Consider the following 25,994-nt stretch of genomic DNA (forward strand, 5'->3'; position numbering starts at 1 on the left):
TTGGGTTCCAAAATCTACCTGAAAAAATCACTTAATCAATCAGTGGGAGATAAATATTGGCCTCTGGGCTTGTGTGCCACTCCTGACTCCTGTGTGCGTCCTCTCTCACTCAGTGGGCCCTAGAAAGCCTATTTTTTGTTTTATTTGTTTTCTAAATTCTCCCTGAAAAAATCATTTTATTTTATTTGGTTTCTAAATTATTCCTGAAAAAAATCATTTTTTTTGTATTTTTTTTTTCTAAAGTCTCCCTGAAAAAAAAAAAAAATCAAATCAGTGGGAGATTAATATTGCCCTTTCTGCTTGTGTGCCAGTCTTGACTCCTGGGTGTGCCATCTCTCTCTCTCCAATTGTGGGCCATAGAAAGCCTATTAATTTTTTTGCTTGATTTGGGTTCCAAAATCTACCTGAAAAAATCACTAAATCAATCAGTGGGAGATAAATATTGGCCTCTGGGCTTGTGTGCCACTCCTGACTCCTGTGTGTGTCTTCTCTCACTCACTGGGCCCTAGAAAGGCTATTTTATGTTTTATTTGTTTTCTAAATTCTCCCTGAAAAAATCATTTCATTTTATTTGGTTTATAAATTCTTCCTTAAAAAATCATTTTTTTTTTTTTTTTTATAAAGTCTCCTTTTTAAAAAAAAAAACACAAATCAGTGGGAGATTAATATTTACATTTGCGCTTCAGTGACAGTCCTGCGTGTGTGGCATCTCTCTCATTTGTTGCCACCAACAACAGAGTGTGTAACATTGTGCCTGATTTTCGTTGTGGTCTCACCCACCTGTAAAGGGGTAGCTAAATCATACTGAAGTTATAGCTCACCGTGTAAGTTGTGAGACTGCAACAAATACCGTTAGTTTGGTAACGTTTTTAAAACAATGAGGAAGTCTGGTGGAAAAGGTCGTGGCCGGGGGCGTTCATTGTCAGCTGGTAATGAGGGTAGTGGTAGTGGTGGAGCATCAGGTGGTCGTGGGAAAAAAAATATTGCACCTAAGTCTGGAGCTGTGGAGCCAGGTTCGTCGTCTGGCTACACAAGGCCTTGAACGCTCCCTTTTCTGGGAGTAGGAAAACCGCTTTTAAAGCCGGAGCAGCAAGAGCAAGTTTTGGCTTATCTTGCTGACTCAGCCTCTAGCTCTTTTGCCTCCTCTCGTGAAACTGGTAAAAGTAAAAGCAGCGCGTCGTTAGTGGATGTTCACGGTCAGGGACAAGTCGCTTCCTTGTCCTCTTCAGCAAAAACAACAACAGAGAAGAATGCAGCAGGCGACACAACGGGTTACTCCATGGAGCTCTTTACACATACCGTCCCTGGCTTAGAAAGTGAAGCAGTTAACAGTCCATGCCCATTACAAGTTGAATCTGACATGGAGTGCACTGATGCACAGCCACAGCCAGACTACTATGCTGGTCCTTTGACTCAGACCACAACATTGCCCTCGCAGGGTGCTGATCAAGAATCAGACCCTGATGAGACTATGTTGCCCCATCACGAACGCTATACCACCGACCGACAAGGTGACACAGACGAAGTTGCACACGAGCTACAAGAAGAGGTAATAGATGACCCAGTTCTTGACCCCGATTGGCAGCCATTGGGGATACAGGGTGCAGGCGGCAGCAGTTCTGAAGTGGAGGAGGAGGGGCCACAGCAGGCATCAACATCGCAACAGGTTCCATCTGCCGGGCCCGTATCTTGCCCAAAACGCGTGGCAAAGTCAAAACCTGTTGGAGGACAGCGTGGCCATCCGGTTAAAGCTCAGTCTGCAATGCCTGAAAAGGTATCCGATGCTAGAAAGAGTGCAGTCTGGCATTTTTTTAAACAACATCCAATTGATCAGCGCAAAGTCATCTGTCAAAAATGTTCAACTACCTTAAGCAGAGGGCAGAATCTGAAAAGTCTCAATACAAGTTGCATGCATAGACATTTAACCACCATGCATTTGCAAGCTTGGACTAACTACCAAACGTCCCTTAAGGTTGTAGCACCCTCGGCCAATGAAGCTAGTCATCAACGCAACATCCCTTCCGGCAGTGTAGGGCCACCATTTTCTGCACCACCTGCAGTATCTGTGCAGGTTTCTTTGCCAGGCCAAAGAAGTCAGGGTCAGGGAATCACCAGTTTCGTAGTAGGAAACACTGCATCTAGGGCACCGGCGGCAACAATACCACCTCCCACCGTCTCTCAGTCTGCCATGTCGACCGGCACCCCCGCTAGTTCCACGATCTCCAGCTCTCCAGTCCAGCTCACCCTACATGAGACTATGGTTAGAAAAAGGAAGTACTTAGCCTCGCATCCGCGTACACAGGGTTTGAACGCCCACATAGCTAGACTAATCTCGTTAGAGATGATGCCCTACCGGTTAGTTGAAAGCGAAGCTTTCAAAGCCCTGATGGACTACGCTGTACCACGCTACGAGCTACCCAGTCGATACTTTTTTTCCAGAAAAGCCATCCCAGCCCTCCACCAGCATGTTAAAGAGCGCATCGTCCATGCACTCAGGCAATCTGTGAGCACAAAGGTGCACCTGACAACAGATGCATGGACCAGTAGGCATGGCCAGGGACGTTACGTGTCCATCACGGCACACTGGGTAAATGTGGTGGATGCAGGGTCCACAGGGGACAGCAAGTTTGGGACAGTTCTGCCTAGCCCACGGTCTAGGAAACAATTGGCTGTAGCCGTTCGCACCCCCTCCTCCTCCTCTTCGTCCTCCTGCAGAAGCGAGAGCTCGTCCACAGACCGCAGTCGCACAACCACTCCATCCGCAGCTGCCACTGTTGCACACCAGGTCTCCCATTATGTGGCAGCTACTGGCAAACGTCAGCAGGCTGTATTGGCTATGAAGTGTTTGGGCGACAACAGACACACCGCTGAAGTTCTGTCCGAGTTCTTGCAGAAAGAAACGCAGTCGTGGCTGGGCACTGTAGATCTTGAGGCAGGCAAGGTAGTGAGTGATAACGGAAGGAATTTCATGGCTGCCATCTCCATTTCCCAACTGAAACACATTCCTTGCCTGGCTCACACCTTAAACCTGGTGGTGCAGTGCTTCCTGAAAAGTTATCCGGGGTTATCCGACCTGCTCCTCAAAGTGCGTGGACTTTGCTCACATATCCGCCGTTCGCCCGTACACTCCAGCCGTATGCAGTCCTATCAGCGTTCTTTGAACCTTCCCCAGCATCGCCTAATCATAGACGTTGCAACAAGGTGGAACTCAACACTGCACATGCTTCAGAGACTGTGTGAACAGAGGCGGGCTGTTATGTTTTTGTGGGAGGATACACATACACGGGCAGGCAGTAGGATGGCAGACATGGAGTTGTCAGGTGTGCAGTGGTCGAAGATTCAAGACATGTGTCAAGTCCTTTAGTGTTTTGAGGAATGCACACGGCTGGTTAGTGCAGACAACGCCATAATAAGCATGAGCATCCCCCTAATGCGTCTGCTGATGCAAAGTTTGACGCACATAAAGGATCAGGCGTCTGCAGCTGAGGAAGAGGAAAGCCTTGATGACAGTCAGCCATTGTCTGGCCAGGGCAGTGTACAGGACGAGGTAGCGGGCGAAGAGGAGGAGGAGGACGAGGAGGATGATGGGGATGATTATATTTTTAATGAGGAAGCTTTTCTGGGGCCAGTGGAAATTGTTGGCGCGGCAAGGCCGGGTTCTGGTTTTTGGAGGGACACAAGTGACGTGGATTTGCCTGAAACTGCCCCTCAACCAAGCAGAACCACAGATTTGAGAACTGGAACTTTGGCCCACATGGCGGATTATGCCTTACGTATCCTCAAAAGGGACACACGCATAACAAAAATGATGAACGATGACGATTACTGGTTGGCCTGCCTCCTTGATCCTCGCTATAAAGGCAAATTGCAAAATATAATGCCACATGAGAACTTGGAACTAATATTAGCAACCAAACAATCAACTCTTGTTGACCGTTTGCTTCTGGCATTCCCTGCACACAGCGCCCGTGATCGTTCTAACACGAGCTGCAGGGGCCAGCAGACCAGAGGTGTTAGAGGGGCAGAAATCAGAAGTGTCGTTGGCCAGAGGGGTTTTCTGACCAGGTTGTGGAGTGATTTTGCTATGACCGCAGACAGGACAGGTACTGCAGCATCAATTCAAAGTGACAGGAGACAACATTTGTCCAGTATGGTTACTAACTATTTTTCATCCCTTATCGATGTTCTCCCTCAACCGTCATTCCCATTTGATTACTGGGCATCAAAATTAGACACCTGGCCAGAATTGGCAGAATATGCATTGCAGGAGCTTGCTTGCCCGGCAGCTAGTGTCCTATCAGAAAGAGTATTCAGTGCTGCAGGTTCAATACTAACAGAAAAAAGGACTCGTCTGGCTACCCAAAATGTAGATGATCTAACCTTCATTAAAATGAACCACAACTGGATTTCGAAATCTTTTGCCCCACCTTGCCCGGCTGACACCTAGCTTTCCTATGTAAAGGTCTTGCCTGTGGACTATTCTGAACGACTTTTCCAATCTCGTAATTTGCAGCACCTGATTGTCCAGCATCCGACATGTTAACACCTCCCTAAATGGCCAAAGTCCCCACACGGGGGCCGTGGTATCGTCACTTGGCGCCAGCACCCGTGAGAGTACTGTTTGTCTGAAGAGGTGGGTGTGCCCGCTTTTGGTCGACGGCACTGCCACTAGGTCCCTCATAGTACAATAAAGTGTCTGGCGGTGGTGGTGCGCACCCAACGTCAGACACACCGTTGTAATATGAGGGGCCCTGGGCCTTTACCGCCGGCCACAAGACAGTCCCCCCCCAGGTCAAACAGTGCTCTACCACTTGCAAAATTTTCTCTCACAGCTCCACCAATGTTTAGTCTATGCAATGACATCCTTCAATGCCTGGCACGGTCAATACCATTGTATTGACATTTTTCTTATGTTAGGCCTTCGAAGCCTGTCTGCGGTCACTCCTTCCACTAGGCCTCCACTGACCACACCACTGCTGCCCGTGTACCCCTGGAACCAATTTAAAATTGCCTACAGCCAGCCCAATTTATTATGTTAGGGCTTCGAAGCCTGTCTGCGGTCCCTCCTTCCACTAGGCCTCCACTGACCTGTCTACTGCTGGCCGGGTTCCCCTGGAACCAATTTTAAATTGCCTACAGCCAGCCCAATTTATTATGTTAGGGCTTCGAAGCCTGTCTGCGGTCCCTCCTTCCACTAGGCCTCCACTGACCTGTCTACTGCTGCCCGGGTTCCCCTGGAACCAATTTTAAATTGCCTACAGCCAGCCCAATTTATTATGTTAGGGCTTCAAAGCCTGTCTGTGGTCCCTCCTTCCACTAGGCCTCCACTGACCTGTCTACTGCCGCCCGTGTTCCCCTGGAACCAATTGTAAATTGCCTACAGCCAGGCCAATTTATTATGTTAGGGCTTCGAAGCCTGTCTGCGGTCCCTCCTTCCACTAGGCCTCCACTGACCTGTCTACTGCTGCCCGGGTTCCCCTGGAACCAATTTTAAATTGCCTACAGCCAGCCCAATTTATTATGTTAGGGCTTCGAAGCCTGTCTGCGGTCCCTCCTTCCACTAGGCCTCCACTGACCTGTCTACTGCTGCCCGGGTTCCCCTGGAACCAATTTTAAATTGCCTACAGCCAGCCCAATTTATTATGTTAGGGCTTCGAAGCCTGTCTGCGGTCCCTCCTTCCACTAGGCCTCCACTGACCTGTCTACTGCTGCCCGGGTTCCCCTGGAACCAATTTTAAATTGCCTACAGCCAGCCCAATTTATTATGTTAGGGCTTCGAAGCCTGTCTGCGGTCCCTCCTTCCACTAGGCCTCCACTGACCTGTCTACTGCTGCCCGGGTTCCCCTGGAACCAATTTTAAATTGCCTACAGCCAGCCCAATTTATTATGTTAGGGCTTCGAAGCCTGTCTGCGGTCCCTCCTTCCACTAGGCCTCCACTGACCTGTCTACTGCTGCCCGTGTACCCCTTGAACCAACATCAGAAAATATAAAAATAAGTATTTTGCTTATAAAAAAGAAAATACTGGAGAGATATCAAATGCAGACATTTTAACATTAAAAACAAACACATACAACAAAAATCTGGTACAGTACTAAAAATGGCCAACAGCTACAATAACTTTCTCCTGCAAGTAGTTAACTGAAAGTTTTTTTCAATTTAAAACACAGATATGGCATCCACCGAGTGTTGTCCTGTCGCGTCTTCTTTATATTATTGCCAAGAAGATGCAAAACAATGAAAATAATAAAATCATTATTTACCAAAAAAATAGTAAGTCAAAACCACATTGCAAATAAACATTCATTACAAATAAAGAAGCAGGGCGCGTCCGAGGGTGAGTATATACCTAATAAGAATATAATCACCCTCGGACGCGCCCTGCTTCTTTCCGACAGCCTTCCTTCCTAAGAATCAGCCCTTCCGTGGTGTAGAGAGAGGGTGTGTTACACTTCAAGGTGTTCCCCAGGTTGCCTTTCCTGAGCTTCGATCTTCATGCTCTCGTTTAGTAGTTGTCGGAAAGTAGGCTGCATTAGGCCTACAAAATGGGTATGGGGTGGAGAGAGATGGTGTGTTACACTCCAAGGTGTTCTCCAGGTTTCCTCGCCATTGCTTCGATCTTCCGACTCTCGTTTAGTAGTTGTAGAAAACTACACAGCATTAGGCCTACAAAATGGGTATGGGGTGGAGAGAGATGGTGTGTTACACTCCAAGGTGTTCTCCAGGTTTCCTCGCCATTGCTTCGATCTTCCGACTCTCGTTTAGTAGTTGTAGAAAACTACACTGCATTAGGCCTACAAAATGGGTATCGGGTGGAGAGAGATGGTGTGTTACACTCCAAGGTGTTCCCCAGGTTGCCTTGCCATTGCTTCGGTCTTCCGACTCTCGTTTAGTAGTTGTAGAAAACTACACTGCATTAGGCCTACAAAATGGGTATCGGGTGGAGAGAGATGGTGTGTTACACTCCAAGGTGTTCCCCAGGTTGCCTTGCCATTGCTTCGGTCTTCCGACTCTCGTTTAGTAGTTGTAGAAAACTACACAGCATTAGGCCTACAAAATGGGTATGGGGTGGAGAGAGATGGTGTGTTCCACTCCAAGGTGTTCTCCAGGTTGCCTTTCCTGAGCTTCTATCTTCAGGCTCTCGTTAAATTGTGGTTAAATGGAACAACTGCATTTGGCGTACTAGTTGGTTTGGGGCCTACTAACAGTGTCTGCCGCTCCTTGCTGTTCTCCTGGTTTCCTGTCCTGAAATTCCGTTTTCAGGCGCTCGTTAAGTAGTTGTTAATGTTAGACTGCATTTGGCCTACTAGTTGGGTTGGGGCCTACTATCGGTGTCTGCCACTCCTTGCTGTTCTCCTCCACTGAACAAAGCTGTGCCGCCTGTTTACTACGGTTGCCAATTATGAACTGCATTTCGACTACTTACTGATTTGGGCCTACTCTCTGTGTCAGCCTCTCATTCCAGTTGTCCTCCACTGCAATGCCCCCTGGTTATTCCTGTGTTACCAATTTTGAACTGCATTTAGCCCACTTTATTATTTGGGCCTATATCTGTGTTTCCTCCTCATCCTGCCCATTGCCCAGCCAGTGATAGATGAGTCTGCTGGTACATTGACCCATAACGCAACATTCCCCGTGCACGCTACACAACAACATTGTGACCCTGCTGAAAGTCAGGTTGCTCTTCCCGCATACCATACCACCTTACACGGGGACAAAGCGGAAGGTGCAGATGAAAGTGCAGGTTCCTTCATCAGGTGGGGGGAGGAATACTAGTTGGCGACGTCACTGGCACAGGGCCTCTCATAGTACGCAAAAGTGTTGCTGCCGGTGGGAGGCGCCCCCACCGTGCAAACACACCGCTGTACTTTGAGGGGCCCTGTGCCAGTGCCAATGCCAACGAGTGGGCCCCCCCTGCTTGCTCAGGATCTCAGCACTTGCAAAGTTGAAATACTTACCTCTCCCTGCTCCACTGCCGTGACGTGGTCCAGATTTCCTGGGCCCACTAATTACTTGAACCAGCCCTACCCACCACAACTTTAGCCAAATGACCCCCAATTTCAAATGCCTTCCAATTATTATAAGGTAAATTACGCTTGACAAGCTTCATTAAGAAGAATGGATGGTTTTGACATTAAAATGGGCACTCTAGGTGTTTTCCTGGCCCCCACTCACTGCCGACTATGCTGCCCCATTGACTTGCTTTGGGTTTCGTGTTTCGGTCGATCCCGACTTTACGTCATAATCGGCCGATTTCACTCGACCCGACTTTTGAGATAGTCGGGTTTCGCGAAACCCGGCTCGACTCTAAAAAGGTCAAGGTCGCTCAACTCTAGTCGAGAGTATTAACCTTGTTTACAAATGGACCATCTTACAACTTTGCTACCTCATTACTTAACTCACATGTATTTGCTTGCGAGTTCCTTAGTATTTTTTGTAGTCATAAACTGTCTTTGCCATATATTGCGCGATGTGTGTAATTTTGTTATCCTTTTTTACAATGTGACATGAGCTATTAGTGATGGTGTTTTTTTGCCTTGTCTTCACCAATTGTACCCAATCTGTCACTATTTTTGTATTTATTCTCTTTTATGTGAGTGAGTGAGTGAGTGAGTAATCAATAAACTTTCTAAAATTATTATTTACATAATTATGTTTCTCATCTCACTTGGCACTTTGGGGCACAGTGCTCCAATTTTATGTAGGAATCTAAAAATATGGATATTGTCCACCTAGACACCATATTTCCTATGATTGTATACCAGTTGTCTGCTATAGACATATTTTCTAGTAGGAAGAACTCTAATTCTAGTCTTACTGTAAAGTGCAGCTCTCTGTATTGGTGGATTTTCAGCATCTAATCATGGCTACATACAATGCCTACAAGTAGTATTCAACCCCCTGCAGATTTAGCAGGTTTAATAAGATGCAAATAAGTTAGAGCCTTCAAACTTCAAACAAGAGCAGGATTTATTAACAGATGCATAAATCTTACAAACCAAAAAGTTTTGTTGCTCAGTTAAATTTTTATAAATTTTAAACATAAACGTGTGGGTCAATTATTATTCAACCCCTAGGTTTAATATTTTGTGGAATAACCTTTGTTTGCAATTACAGCTAATAATCATCTTTTATAAGACCTGATCAGGCCGGCACAGGTCTCTGGAGTTATCTTGGCCCACTCCTCCATGCAGATCTTCTCCAAGTTATCTAGGTTCTTTGGGTGTCTCATGTGGACTTTAATCTTGAGCTCCTTCCACAAGTTTTCAATTGGGTTAAGGTCAGGACACTGATAAGGCCACTGCAACACCTTGATTTTTTGCCTCTTGAACCAGGCCTTGGTTTTCTTGGCTGTGTGCTTTGGGTCATTGTCTTGTTGGAAGATGAAATGACGACCCATCTTAAGATCCTTGATGGAGGAGCGGAGGTTCTTGGCCAAAATCTCCAGTTAGGCCGTGCTATCCATCTCCCAATGGATGCGGACCAGATGGCCAGGCCCCTTGGCTGAGAAACAGCCTCACAGCATGATGCTGCCACCACCATGCTTGACAGTAGGGATGGTATTCTTGGGGTCGTATGCAGTGCCATCTAGTCTCCAAACGTCACGTGTGTGGTTGGCACCAAAGATCTCGATCTTGGTCTCATCAGACCAGAGAACCTTGAACCAATCAGTCTCAGAGTCCTCCAAGTGATCATGAGCAAACTGTAGACGAGCCTTGACATGACGCTTTGAAAGTAAAGGTACCTTACGGGCTCGTCTGGAATGGAGACCATTGCGGTGGTGTACGTTACTTATGGTATTGACTGAAACCAATGTCCCCACTGCCATGAGATCTTCCCGGAGCTCCTTCCTTGTTGTCCTTGGGTTAGCCTTGACTCTTTGGACAAGCCTGGCCTCGGCACGGGAGGAAACTTTCAAAGGCTGTCCAGGCCGTGGAAGGCTAACAGTAGTTTCATAAGCCTTCCACTTCCGGATGATGCTCCCAACAGTGGAGACAGGTAGGCCCAACTCCTTGGAAAGGGTTTTGTACCCCTTGCCAGCCTTGTGACCCTCCACGATCTTGTCTCTGATGGCCTTGGAATGCTCCTTTGTCTTTCCCATGTTGACCATGTATGAGTGCTGTTCACAAGTTTGGGGAGGGTCTTAAATAGTCAGAAAAGGCTGGAAAAAGAGATAATTAATCCAAACATGTGAAGGTCATTGTTCTTTGTGCCTGAACTAATTCTTAATACTTTAGGGGAACCAAACAGAATTCTGGTGGGTTGTGGGGTTGAATAATAAATGACCCTCTGAAAAGACTTTTCACAATTTAAAAAAAAAATAAACAAAGAAATAACATTCTTTTTTGCTGCAGTGCATTTCACACTTCCAGGCTGATCTACAGTCCAAATGTCACAATGCCAAGTTAATTCCAAATGTGTAAACCTGCTAAATCTGCAGGTGGTTGAATACTACTTGTAGGCACTGTAAGTCTCATTGCAGTTCTTCAAACACAAGACCTGCAGTATGGCACAATGGGAGCTCCATGTGACTCAATGTAGCCTCTGTACACACTACAGTTCTGCTGTGTGAGGACTTAAATGGAGTTTCCAATTCCTATAATTTAGCATCTTATCTGTAATGTAACAAGGCCATAAATACTAATTTTCTTCCTTTGATCTTCAACCACTTGACTTCTCTTTAGGAATCAGTTACTTTCTGTCATTTCAGGAGGTTAAAATTAAGATTACCCTAAACCCTAAAAAATGCTAAGCCCTATAAAAATTGAATGTGATTGAATCAATAATACTAATTGTCCAAAGTGGCGTCAGTTAGTCAATAACTCACAAGCCCGGTGTATTGATTACACATAAGTGTTTGTTTTCTTGGCTTCTGACAATAACATATTTACTGCTCAATGACTTACTTTTAGTAAAAAAAAAAATCAATAAAAATGTATTTATTTTACAATTTACATTATATATGTATCCCCAATCTATAATTTTCGAAGTAGGTCCTTTCACTTGACCATTTACAGTATGTATCTGCACTTCTAGCCTAATTGTTTCTGCCCAAATGGTGCCAGGATTTCTGCATTTCTGCAGTGATTGGAAGTCATCAAGTTGTCCGGTTAGATCATTTGAAAATTGCCAGCAACATTTTAAGAATTGGAGAAAATAACAAATAGAAAAAAATCCCATGAAACAGAATTGTAGATTGTGAGCCCTCGCGGGCAGGGTCCTCTCTCCTCCTGTACCAGTTGTGACTTGGATTGTTCAAGATTATTGTACCTGTTTTTATTATGCATACCCCTCCTCACATGTAAAGCTCCATGGAATAAATGGCGCTATAACAATAAATAATAATAATAATATTAATGTAGATTGTAACACCGGCGTCCCTGCTTGTTTCCTCTCCCTCCTCCCCGCCCAATTTTTTTCTCAGGTGTCATCCTAGTAGAATCAGTATTTTTCTCATCCCATTTTTGTTCCTTGAAGAAGTAGATCCACACAAGTATAATTTCATCGAGTTCTGTCTGTAAAAAAACAGACAGTAAACAGACCAAAGTTATTCAATGGGGGAGGGCAGATTACTGATTTTTTTTTTTTTTTTAAATACTGAACGTGTGAATGTGGCCTTAAACTGGCTCAATGAAACTCTATGGGTGAGTGTGCATCCGAGAAAAAAACAGACACTACATGGATGTGTGAATTTAGCCTTACACTGTCGCATCTGATATTGTACATATATCCTTTGAATTGTAAAGTGAGGCAGAATGTATTGGCGCAGTATAAATAAAGATTATTATTATTATTTTTATCATTATTAATATTTTGTATGGCTCTGATTGCAGTGCTGACACTGCTGATTAACTTGATCTCACCTTATTGTTAAATGTTCTCTTACATGATGTCCAATGGTAAAAAAAACAAGAGGGAGGGGAATACGCGGCTTCGTTAATTGTTATCTCGCCGCCAGTTTATTCTGTATAATTAAATGTCCCTTTATTTTGTTTGAGAAAATGATTTTGGGTGCACAATGAAGCCTGGGTGGAACCTCTCTTTACAGAACGTAATTAATTGCGCTTCTACTGTAGCTTTAAATGGCATTATTCTACATACATTTAATTGGTTAGCTCGTCTGCATAATTGCTTTATCTCGGGAGAATACTGCGCCTGTTTTCCCACTTTGCAAGGATTTAGATAAAAAAAAAGCTTTTCATTCTAGTTAAATATGATTCTCTTTCTGGAGACGGACTGTAAGACCTATCCCCACGTTTGACCTTTTTTTTTCAAAGGAGTTAATTAATGGTCCACGAAACTGTTCTATTAAACTGGGAATGAAAAGCTGACTTCATTCGGAACTTAATTTTATGCTTCATTTTTAGGGTAATGCAAGCATTGGTATATGACTTTCTATCCAGAAATATAAACAATGAGCAATAAAAAAGGAAAACCAACTAGTTTATTCAATGATGATTACCATACCAAAGTCTACGTTAATTAGAATGTTGGAATATTTTTAATATTCATAGAATTTTATAGAATGTTCTGTAAGGGGAGAAATATCCAGAGCGAAATGTGTTCATCTTATTACTATTGTTACATTTATGCAAATATATAGAGAGAATAAAACAATGAAGACGTCAGGAAAATATGTACAGGGCACAATTACTATTAGGACCGATACCAAAGTGGTTGTGACCAGCAAAATCGTTCAATATAGACATAAGACAATGGATTGTCAGCAGGGTGGAAAGATAAAGAAAGACTTGGAAGTGACTCATTATAAGTTTTAAGAGTTATTTCCAAGACTGAAAGTCATCACTTATATACATAAGTGATAACTTACAGATTGTTGGGGGTTTGACTACTGGGACTCCCAAAATCTTGAGAATTCGGTTATAAAATGCCCTACCCGAAAGGAGCGCTTACCATACATGCTCACCACCACCCCATTCCTTGTCTATGGGATTGCCAGATATGGCTGACTACAGCCCTCTGTACTGTAGTTATCAATTAGTATGTGGAGAGGTGATCATTTTTAATATTGGGAACAACCCCTTTAAACTCTTGAGGCTTAAAGGGAATCTGTCATCATGAAATGTTCCCCCTTCCCACCTCAAATTATTTATATGAGAGTAAAACTCTTTCAAATACAAGTTAATAAATACTTTTGCATGGCAAATCTGTTCCTCTCGTTACTAAGAAATCACCGTTTGAATTTATAACAAACGAGGCTGAAGAGCTATGGTAGATCTGAAACCATGGTCAGACAATCCAGCTCTATTCCCCTCCCAGCGCTGCGTCTTTCTGCTTGACTGACAGCTCCTTTGCCCGAATTCACATCACACAGTGGCTGTCAGTCAAACAGAGGCCGGCAGCGCGGGGTGGGGAATAGAGCTGGAGTGACAGAGTCTTCAGACCTACCCCAGCCTTATTTGCATATACGGTAAATGCAAACGGTGATTTCTCAGTAAGAGAGAAACAGACTGGCCATGAAAAGGTATTGCTGGACTTGTCTTTGAAAGAGCTATACGCGCACAGTTTAGGGGGTGAAATCTTGATGACAAATCCCCTTTAATATGGGTTTAAATAAATACATTTTGTCCATAAAGGTACCTTCACACATAATGATATTGTTAACGATATCGTTGCTATTTGTGACGTAGCAACGATATCGTTAATGAAATCGTTCTGTGTGACAGCGACCAACGATCAGGCCCCTGCTGGGAGATCGTTGGTCGCTGAACAAAGTCCAGAACTTTATTTCGTCGCTGGACTCCTGCTGACATCGCTGGATCGGCGTGTGTGACACCGATCCAGCGATGTCTTCACTGGTAACCAGGGTAAACATCGGGTAACTAAGCGCAGGGCCGCGCTTAGTAACCCGATGTTTACCCTGGTTACCATGCTAAAAGTAAAAAAAAACAAACACTAGATACTTACCTACAGCCGTCTGTCCTCCAGCGCTGTGCTCTGCACTCCTCCTGTACTGGCTGTGAGCCGGAAAGCAGAGCGGTGACGTCACCGCTCTGCTTTCCGGCTCACAGCCAGTACAGGAGGAGAGCAGAGAAGCAGAGCGCAGCGCTGGAGGACAGACAGCGGTAGGTAAGTATCTAGTGTTTTTTTTTTTTTACTTTTAGCATGGTAACCAGGGTAAACATCGGGTTACTAAGCGCGGCCCTGCGCTTAGTTACCCGATGTTTACCCTGGTTACCGGCATCGTTGGTCGCTGGAGAGCGGTCTGTGTGACAGCTCTCCAGCGACCAAACAGCGACGCGGCAGCGATCCGGATCGTTGTCGGTATCGCTGCAGCGTCGCTTAATGTGAAGGGGCCTTAAGGCTGCGATCACACTCAGTGGCTTTAAACTGCAGCAGTACTGTCTCTCTGCAGTCTTTCCATTGTTTTCTTGCAAAATCACCTAATCTTGTAATGAAACAGCAGCTTCATCTCTACGACCACGATCCAATCAAAATGGCGGTGCAGTTTGCCGGGTGAAACAGTTGTTTCCTTTCAAGATTAATTGATTGTGCAGGAAAGACCACAGTGGCACAGTTAGAGCCGCAGCATGACCGCTGCATGTGAATGCAGCCTAACGAGAGTTGAACAACTATACAAATTGATCGGCGCTCATTTAAAAGCCATTTTACAAAGATAAATTCAAATTGCAGGACGACATATGTTTGTGATTATGATCGGTCAGTTCTCATTCAGTTTACAGATGCAAATCCACTATTTACATGAGGAATCGATTTCACCAGGGATTATCTTTTATGTTGCACGCCTTGTTATGTCATCCCAGGGCTATTGCCAATTTTCCACCATTATAGCTAGATCTGTGTTTTGACTGCAGTGGTGACATCACATTGACTGGAGTCACACTACAGCGAGATACGGCCGAGCCTCACAGGTTAAAACCAAGCTCTGGCACCGGCACTCCGGAGCGGAGCGTGCGCCTCCATGTATTGCTATGCGGCCGCACGCTCCGCTCTGGAGTGCTGGTGCCAGAGCTTGGTTTTAACCTGCGAGACTCGGCCGTATCTCGCTGTGTGTGATCCCGACCTTACAGTTGAAAACTTCTTTAAGTTTCTGTCATGTTACCTTTAAGTACTCTCTTCCTTGTACTCTATACAGAACAGTGTAGCATGGAAGTATAGTGGGGTAAGTGTTTTACAAATTATGGTAGGCATGATATTTTTATAACCTTTTGTGCCTTCGTGTTGTCGTGAAGCTGCAGTGCAATACAGCGCAACTTACACCAGGGGGAGTTTAATAGGAGTGCGAGACTGCACACACTGAGCGTAGTCAGAAAAAGCTGAGTCAGGACACAAGATAACCCGTCAGTACAAAAAGGATTAAACAGAAAGCATAGTCAGGATGTAGCAAGAGATCAGTAAACCAGGGCGAGCAAAATACGGTACAATAGGAACAAATCAAGACAGAGTCAATAACCAAGCCAGGAGATCAGCATCAGAGAATCAGTCAGAACAGACAAACGCAGGGAAAGGGCAGACAGAGGGGGATAACAGACACAGTACAAGTCAGGGTTTACAGCAGGACAAACCAAGGGTTTCCAGAGTCAGGTTCTCAAGCTGAAGACAGAACTATAACTGACACTGCCAGCAAGATTCATGGGAGCTAAATAGCAAACCCGAACCCAGAATGAGGCAGAGCAAAGTTAACCCCTGACATGATCCATCCAAAAAAGGCAGACACTGATAAACCCTGGAACGGATCATGACACGTGTCTCTCGTCCACTTAAAATTGGTGTTACTCTGCGAATAACATAGGTGCACTACATACACCACCTTCATAGTGTGCCATTACTGTGATGTTGTCTGGTGCTGTATCTATACTATATATTGGGGCTAGTTCTGTTACATTGCCACTGTGACTCACACAGGACCCATTGGTTGTCAGTGAAATGGAAGCACTGTATGTGGCACTGTTGAGTGGGCAGGGTGAAAGGTGCACAGTTTTAATGATAAAAGTGTTGTTATCAATATGCAAATTAGCTTTCCTTCAGGAGGAAGTAAAGGCTTGGAAAATTTCTCAGAGATACAAAGATGCAAAATAGATCTTCTCCATTACAATGTTTAGGCCAGGTAATGCTCCCTGAGAAATAAGATTGCTCTTTTCGCATATGACGTTTAGGCCAGGCAGAGCTTAAAGGGAAATAAGCATGCAAATGAGCTCTTTTCCAAGAATAAGCATGAACTTGAGGAATAAGGATGCAAATTAGCTGTTTTCCCAGGGGACGTTAAGACCAGGCAATGCTCCCAGGAGAATAAGCATACAAATTACCTGTAACTCCTCTCCAGGAAAAAGTAAGAACTTGAGGAATAAGGATGCAAATTAGCTTATTCCTCAGAGGATGTTTCAGCTAAGCAATACTGCCTGTGGAATAAGTGCACAAATTAGCTTTCCTTACAGGATGCTTTCACATTTCTGGTTCCAGAAGACATGTAAAGTCCACTAGTAAGTTTAGAAATTTCCATATGTTCATTTCTAGTTGCAAAATTACTAGTTTTATTTGTATTTATTCATAGTGGCTTGTATCAGACACCTACATAAGGGGGCATGCAAATGTGGAAACAGGGTAGCTTTTCCATTTACTTAATTAATTCCCAAATGCATGAGTCACTTTATATATCTATGTGATGTTTCAGTGACAAACTTCTAAAAAGTAATCATTTTTACCAGTGGGAATTGAGGTTTTGCATCCTCCAGACAAAGCTGATAGAAAGCTTTTATAAATACACTGCAAATAAAACCGACGGTGAATTATAGGAGCGGGTGGCAGTTCTATGGGGGTTTCTTTGCAATCAATGTTATTCCTGGCACCGTCCAATATCTTGACATCCTCAGATTTGTGATGGTCACTCAGGATCTCATGGGAGCGTATTCCACTACAGACAGCTCTCTAGAAATCATTTGTCATTTTGCTGCAAAGTATGTGCAGCGTACAGAAGAGGTTGATGTCAAATGATTCATAATGTATCTCATTAGATCTAAAGAGCGCCATTAAGGTGCAGGTATTTACATGTGTCAGCGATATGCAAAGCATGCAGACAAGAGCGGAGCGAGTGTGATGACATATTCCAAGACTTTCAATATCGCTCTGCTTTATGGATATTAATAGTCAGAAATTAAAATACAAATGGAGCAAAAACACTACTGCTGACTCTAGTTAAGCTCAAGTAATGATAATTTATGGAAATCAGATGGTTTTTGCAAGGTTGGATCGAGCCCTAAAATTAAGTGTTCAGACTCATACAGGCTGCTAAAGGTATCATCAGTGGTGGACCTTTCATTGAGGCAGATCATGCAATTGCCGTAGGAAATAAGAAGTAGAAAGCAGGACCAAGCTTATATGAGAAGGAGCAATGTGCAAGACCTAGGAATGCCAGCCAATTCAGATCATTCAGATCAGCGGGCATCATTCTGAATTCTCATGCCTTGCATAACTTAGTAGCAGATTGTGACCATTTGACACTCGGCACCACCGCTGATCAGTTCAGCAGGTACTGCCGCAACTAGGTGCACACAGTGTACACAACTGGTACACCACAGCCCTGTGCAATGTGTACTGGCTGTTTTGGGGTATTTTAGGTTAGTTTCCATTTACTTTAATAGAAGCTGAAATCCAGGGCCCAGAAATGACTACAAGTGTACAGAGCTAAGCTGAAACCAGGGCCCAGAAATGGTACCTACTAGTGATGAGCTCGCTTCTCGAGATTTCTCGAGCACGCTCGGGTGACCTTCGAGTAATTATTAGTGGTTTTTCTTGCCGCAGCTAAAGGATTTACATCTGTTAGCTAGCATTAGTACCTGTGGGGGTTGCCTGGTTTCTAGGGAATCCCCACATGTACGTATACTGGCTAACAGATGTAAATCATTCAGCTACAGCAAGAAAAACTAAATCTCCGAGCACTAAAAAATACTCGGAGGTCACCCGATCATGCTCGAGAAATCTCGAGTAACGAGTATATTCACTCATCACTAGTGCCTACAAGTGTACAGTGCTAAGCTGAAAACCAGGACCTGGAAATGGCAACTACAAGTGTACAGGTCTATGCTGAAAACTAGGGCTCGGAAATGGCAACTACAAGTGTACAGGGGTAAGCTGAAAACCAGGGCCTGTAAATGGCAACTACAAGTGTACAGAGGTAAGCTGACAACCAAGATCTGGAAATGGCAACTACAAGTGTACAGAGCTAATCTGAAAACCAGGGCCTGGAAATGACACCTACAAGTGTACAGAGCTAATCTGAAAACCAGGGCCTGGAAATGGCACCTACAAGTGTACAGAGCTCTGCTGTTCAGGATTTATAAACCACTTCCTTCTGTTTCTTGAAATGGCAACTACAAGTGTACAGACCTAAGCTGAAAACCAACTACAACTGTAACGAGTATATTCACTCATCACTAGTACCTACAAGTGTTGAGAGCTAAGCTGAAAACCAGGACCTGCAAATGGAAACTACAAGTGTACAGGGCTATACAGAAAACTAAGGCTCGGAAATGGCAACTACAAGTGTACAGAGCTAAGCTGTAAACCAGGGCCCGTAAATGGCAACTACAAGTGTACAGAGGTAAACTGACAACCAAGACCTGGAAATGGCAACTACAAGTGTACAGAGCTAATCTGAAAACCAGGGCCTGGAAATGACACCTACAAGTGTACAGAGCTAATCTGAAAACCAGGGCCTGGAAATGGCACCTACAAGTGTACAGAGCTCTGCTGTTCAGGATTTATAAACCACTTCCTTCTGTTTCTTGAAATGGCAACTACAAGTGTACAGACCTAAGCTGAAAACCAACTACAACTGTAACGAGTATATTCACTCATCACTAGTACCTACAAGTGTTGAGAGCTAAGCTGAAAACCAGGACCTGCAAATGGAAACTACAAGTGTACAGGGCTATACTGAAAACTAAGGCTCGGAAATGGCAACTACAAGTGTACAGAGCTAAGCTGTAAACCAGGGCCCGTAAATGGCAACTACAAGTGTACAGAGGTAAACTGACAACCAAGACCTGGAAATGGCAACTACAAGTGTACAGAGCTAATCTGAAAACCAGGGCCTGGAAATGACACCTACAAGTGTACAGAGCTAATCTGAAAACCAGGGCCTGGAAATGGCACCTACAAGTGTACAGAGCTCTGCTGTTCAGGATTTATAAACCACTTCCTTCTGTTTCTTGCAGGAGCTGCTAATAACTGATTGGTTGGGTTCCAGCAGCATGGTAAGTAGCCCTATCTTCCATGAAGAAATTGGATGTTTTTCCAGCAGTACACTAAACTAGTTTGGGGTCTTTTTTGAATATGACAGTGTTCAAACAAAGGCTGTGGGAACAAATCAGCACAATAGGGTGTTATCCAGACAATAAAGTGGTGAGTAAAGCAGTACTGCTCACTTGATGCGGTTGTGTCGGACGCAACACTAGTAGAGTTTGAGGATATAGAAACATAGAATGTTAGAGTTGGAGTGGACCTCAAAGGTCATCGTCTCCAACCCCCTGCTCAATGCGGGATTTACCAAACCATCTCCGTCAGATGTCTGTCCAGCCTCTGAAGACTTTCATTAAATATAACCTACAAAAAACTTGCACAGAGACCTCATCGTACAAAAAAAGTAGTACATTTTTATTAAGCACTACAACAAAGATATTAAAAGACAATATTGATGGAAATCTCTAGTATAACCCCGGAAGAAGGCACAGAAGCCGAAACGCGCGTAGGGGCTGTGGCACCATCAGACTGGAGGTATGGTATCATCACAATACATCTATTTGAATGCTGTGCTGCCAGATTGAATTTCAGTTTAGGGTTATACTAGAGATTGTGCCGTTTAGGCATGAGAGACTTCCCTTACTGGAGTTACTTATATAGTTCTATGGCGGTCGGTTATTAACGTTGTAGCATGCTTACCTCTGGTCTGGGGTGCTTTTATTTAGTACCATTTTCCATCAATATTGTCTTTTAATATCTTTGTTGTAGTGCTTAATAAAAATTTACTACTTTTTTTGTACGATGAGGTCTCTGTGCAAGTTTTTTGTAGGTTATATGTGTTAGGGTTGGCGGAACGCACCAAATATATAATTTATTAAATGGAATTGGTGCGTTTGCAACCCGGGATCCACCGTGCAGGAAAGCACCTGCTGCTAAATAATGGCGGCTCTATATGGCGGTATATACCAACTCTGTTAGCTTCCCAGAGTAACCGCGCGAGGAAAGCTCTGTGCCCTGTTAGACTTTCACAGAGGCACAGGCCAACTACCCAGATGTGAGCAGTGAGTGGTCATGCATGCATACAAAACTCCTCGCCGGAGATGCCAGCATTCTAGGGGCTTATTTCAGCCGGGTCCCTGAACACACTTAAACACAATCTCCTCGCCGGAGGTGCCAGCATTCTAGGGGCTTATTTCAGCCGGGTCCCTGAACACATGACCACATTGGCGCAAAGCATATAGCATAAGACGATACTAGCGCATGGCCGTGCGGTCATGCGCAGTTTATATAGTTGCAGCACAGGAAGCTGCTACTGAAGTTTTTGCCCTTTCAGGACCTTCCAGAAGGACCAATGGAAAGTGCTGCAGTACCTGAGCATGTTTTGCCCTTTCAGGACCTTCCAGAAGGACCAATGGAATGTACTGCAGCACCTGAGCATGTGACCGAACATCTGGCCCTCGACCTCCAATGGGAGACCCTGCCCTGGGCATGCTCAGTGTGAGTAAACAAGGACTTAGTCCCAGAGAGGCTCGCTCGCCGCAGATCAGTGCAGGGTACCATAGGAAAGCCAGAAAAGGCAGTAGTGACCCTATGCACCGAATCAGCCCCAGCGAGACGCTGGGAGCGACGTCTCCGCTGAGAAAAGCCCACTGCGGCCGATACCGAATGGGAGACCGCAGCAGACACGGATCGAGATTCCCCCTGTGCAGCAGAGGAAACTCGACTCCTAACATTACCCCCCTCCTAGGGCCCCCCCTCCTTGAGCCTCACTACGCTCAAAAGCTGCGATAAGCAGCGGAGCCCGAATGTGCTCCACAGGCTCCCAGGTTCTATCCTCTGGGCCGTGACCCTTCCAGTCCACCAGATAAAATTTCTTGCCACGTACCACCTTGCACCCCACAATAGCATTCACCTCAAACTCATCCGTGGATGAACCCGATGTCCCAGCAGATAACTCGGAAAACCGGGACAAATGAACGGGCTTTAAGAGGGAAACGTGGAAAGTATCGGTGATACCAAGGCGTGGAGGAATAGCCAAACGGTAGACCACAGGGTTGACCTGTTCCAGAACCTTAAACGGGCCACTGTAGCGAGGAGCAAACTTAGTGGACTCAACTCGCAGCCTGATGTTACGGGCGGAGAGCCACACTAAGTCGCCAGGAGCAAAGACCAGAGCGGGGCGCCGGTGTGTATCAGCCGAAACCCTCATTCTCTCCTTGGAGGCCCGGATGGCATCCTGTGTGTGGTCCCAGATGTCACGTGCCTCCACCGCCCAGTCTGCCACCCTAGAATCGGTGGATGACACGGGCATGGGCACAGGGACACGCGGATGCTGGCCGTAATTAAGGAGAAAAGGAGTTTGACCAGTGGAATCGGCTACGGCGTTGTTCAGGGCAAATTCCGCCCAAGGTAGCAAAGATGCCCAGTCATCCTGCCTAGCAGAGACGAAATGTCGCAAATATGTCACCAGAGTCTGGTTGGTTCTCTCCACCAACCCATTCGTCTCGGGATGGTATGCAGAGGAGAGGTTTAACTCTATGCTGAGTAAACGGCAGAGCTCTCTCCAAAACCGAGATGCGAAATGGGGACCCCGATCGCTGACAATCTTATCAGGCATACCATGCAAACGGAAAACGTGTTTAATGAACAACACCGCCAAGGCCCGTGCTGAGGGTAACCGAGGAAGCGGCACCAAATGCACCATCTTGGAGAAATGGTCGGTGACAACCCAAATAATGGAGCAGCCACGCGACTTGGGTAGACCCACCACAAAGTCCATCCCGACCATCTCCCAGGGCCTGTCTGCCACCGGTAGAGGGTAAAGCAACCCAGCAGGCCGTTGCCGAGGAGACCGATTCTGGGCGCAAGAAACGCACGCCAGAATATAGTCCTTGACATCTCGGGCCATATGCGGCCACCAGTATGTTCTCGCCAGAAGCTCAGATGTCCTCTTGGTCCCAAAATGCCCACCCACTCTGGAGGAGTGAGCCCAAGAGAGAACCTCCGGTCGCAAGTTAGCTGGTATGAAAGTCTTGCCCGGGGGCACAGACTCTAGCGAAACCGGAGCTACAGTTCTCAGGCTCTCAGAAGGGACAATAAGCCGAAGCTCCTCCTCCTCCGATGACACCACGGAGCGGGAGAGAGCGTCAGCACGAACGTTCTTCTCCCCGGAGAGGAAATGGAGAGTAAAATGGAACCGGGAGAAGAACAGGGACCATCTAGCCTGGCGAGAATTCAGCCGCTGGGCCGTTTGCAGATACACCAAGTTCTTGTGGTCAGTGAAGACTTGGAAGGGAAAGCGAGCTCCCTCCAAGAGATGTCTCCACTCCGAAAAAGCCAACTTCATGGCCAGCAACTCCCTGTCCCCGATGGAATAATTCCTCTCCGCTGGTGTGAAGGTCTTGGAGAAAAAGAAGCAAGGATGCTTCCGACCTTGAGCATCCTTTTGGAAAAGGACTGCTCCAGCACCAACGGATGAGGCATCCACCTCCAAGATAAATGGCTTATCAACATCGGGGCGATGTAGGATGGGAGCGCTAGCGAAGTGTGACTTGATCGAGAGCAAGGCTTTGGAGACCTCCTCTGACCACAACTTGGGATTTGCTCCCTTCTTGGTGAGGGCAACCAAGGGAGCTACCAAAGTTGAGAAGTGCGGAATGAACTGGCGATAGTAATTAATGAACCCCATAAAGCGCTGCACCGCTTTAAGAGAATGGGGTTCCTGCCAGTCCATTACAGCCTGTAGCTTGGCAGGATCCATAGCCAAACCCTGGGCAGAGATGATATAACCAAGGAAAGGCAAGGACTCCTGCTCAAACACACACTTCTCCAACTTGGCGTAGAGGGAGTTTGCCCGTAAGAGGTCGAAGACTTTGCGAACATCTCTCCGATGGGAGTCAATATCTGGAGAGAAAATGAGAATATCATCCAGATAGACTACGACCGAGGTGGTAAGCATATCCCGGAAGATGTCGTTCACAAAGTCTTGGAAAACGGCTGGGGCATTACAGATCCCGAAGGGCATCACCAGATATTCATAGTGCCCATCCCTGGTGTTAAAAGCCGTCTTCCATTCATCCCCCTCACGGATGCGAATCAGGTTGTAAGCACCCCGCAGATCTAACTTTGTAAATACCCTCGCTCCCCGTAGCCTATAAAACAGCTCAGATATCAGGGGTAGTGGGTACTTGTTCTTAACGGTGATGGCATTAAGACCCCTGTAGTCTATGCATGGACGTAAGTCTCCAGTCTTCTTCTGTACGAAGAAGAACCCTGCCCCTGCCGGTGACACTGACTTCCTAATGAATCCTCTTGCCAGATTCTCCTGGACGTACTGGGACATTGCCTCCATCTCCGGGAGAGATAACGGATAGACTCGACCCCGGGGAGGCTCAGCACCAGGCAAGAGGTCAATAGGACAGTCATAGGGGCGGTGAGGCGGAAGGGTCTCCGCAGCTCTTTTGGAGAACACGTCTGCATAGGGCCAATAGTGCTTGGGGAGAGAGGAAAGATCTGCGGGTACCTGTGTAGTAGCAACCTGAACGCACTCCCTCAGACATCTACCCTCGCAAGATTTACTCCAACCCAAAATTCTCCCAGAGGACCACTCAATATGAGGAGAATGGTAGCGAAGCCATGGTATCCCCAACAGGACCTCATCAATTCCCTCAGGAATGACTAATAGGGAGATTATCTCCTGATGTGATGGAGACACAGATAGCGTGAAAGGAATGGTTTGGTGGGTAATCTGTGAAGGTAGTGTTGACCCATTTACCACTCGAACGGTTACCGGCTTGGCGAGCATCACCAAGGGTATTGCGTGACGCTGGGCAAAAGCGGAAGACATAAAGTTACCCTCTGCCCCAGAATCCACGCATAGCTCGACCATAAGAGTGGATGGGCCTATGGTAATTGTCCCCTTGAAGGACAACTTTGAGGCAAATGTCGCCGTGTCTAGTGTACCTCCTCCGTCTGCCACTAGACGCTGACGTTTCCCCGACCGCTGAGGACCCTTGGAGGCAAGGTGTCCTGACTGCTGGCAAACATGACGGACCTTATGTGCACGGGCAGACTGAGACTTGGATCCCGCTCGTGTCACCTCTAAGGCCTCATGTGACTCGGATGCCTGGACTGGAGATTCCAAAGGTTTGGCGAAGGTGGGAGCCAGCCGAAACCTCTGCCTACACTGGGCTCGCTCCAACCTCGGCTCGTTAAAACGGAGGTCAATACGAGTAGATACGGCTATGAGCTCCTCCAGTGTGGCGGGAATCTCCCTAGTGGCCAAAGCGTCCTTCACATGGTCAGCCAGCCCCCTCCAAAATACGGGAATGAGGGTTTTATCTGGCCATTCCAACTCCGACGCTAATGTCCGGAAGTGAACAGCAAAATGGCTGACCATGGTTGAACCCTGAGTCAAAGCCAGCAGTTGGAGCGCTGTATCATAGGTGACTTGAGGTCCTAAAAAGACCTGTTTCAGAGTGTCCAGAAACCTAGGAACACTCTGCACCACATGATCGTTGTGCTCCCACAGCGGCATAGCCCACTCCAACGCTCTGTCCGACAGGAGAGAGATTATGAATCCCACCTTTGCACGCTCAGTAGGGAAACGTGCAGCCAGAAGCTCGAGGTGTATACCACATTGGCTCACGAAACCCCTACAGGACTTACTGTCCCCAGAGTATCTCTCAGGCAAAGGAAGGTGAGATAGGGTCGGAACAGAGGTGGCAGTGGGTAAAGCTGCTGCAGCCACGCTAGCAGCCTGAACAGCTATTGCGGTAACATCCACCGCCGAGGTTGCACGCTCAAGAGACGCCAACCGGCCCTCCAGCAGCTGGATGTACCCCTACAATCGCTGTTCATCCGCCATTACTTAGCCAGATCCTGGCGCTAGTATACTGTTAGGGTTGGCGGAACGCACCAAATATATAATTTATTAAATGGAATTGGTGCGTTCGCAACCCGGGATCCACCGTGCAGGAAAGCACCTGCTGCTAAATAATGGCAGCTCTATATGGCGGTATATACCAACTCTGTTAGCTTCACAGAGTAACCGCGAGAGGAAAGCTCTGTGCCCTGTTAGACTTTCACAGAGGCACAGGCCAACTACCCAGATGTGAGCAGTGAGTGGTCATGCATGCATACAAAACTCCTCGCCGGAGATGCCAGCATTCTAGGGGCTTATTTCAGCCGGGTCCCTGAACACACTTAAACACAATCTCCTCGCCGGAGGTGCCAGCATTCTAGGGGCTTATTTCAGCCGGGTCCCTGAACACATTCAAACACATGACCACATTGGCGCAAAGCATATAGCATAAGGTGATACTAGCGCATGGCCGTGCGGTTATGCGCAGTTTATATAGTTGCAGCACAGGAAGCTGCTACTGAAGTTTTTGCCCTTTCAGGACCTTCCAGAAGGACCAATGGAAAGTGCTGCAGTACCTGAGCATGTTTTGCCCTTTCAGGACCTTCCAAAAGGACCAATGGAATGTACTGCAGCACCTGAGCATGTGACCGAACATCTGGCCCTCGACCTCCAATGGGAGACCCTGCCCTGGGCATGCTCAGTGTGAGTAAACAAGAACTTAGTCCCAGAGAGGTTCGCTCGCCGCAGATCAGTGCAGGGTACCATAGGAAAGCCAGAAAAGGCAGTAGTGACCCTATGCACCGAATCAGCCCCAGCGAGACGCTGGGAGCGACGTCTCCGCTGAGCAGAGCCCACTGCGGCCGATACCGAATGGGAGACCGCAGCAGACACGGATCGAGATTCCCCCTGTG

Source organism: Ranitomeya imitator, chromosome 3 (genome assembly GCF_032444005.1).
Source record: "Ranitomeya imitator isolate aRanImi1 chromosome 3, aRanImi1.pri, whole genome shotgun sequence".
NCBI classification, from domain to species: Eukaryota; Metazoa; Chordata; class Amphibia; order Anura; family Dendrobatidae; genus Ranitomeya; species Ranitomeya imitator.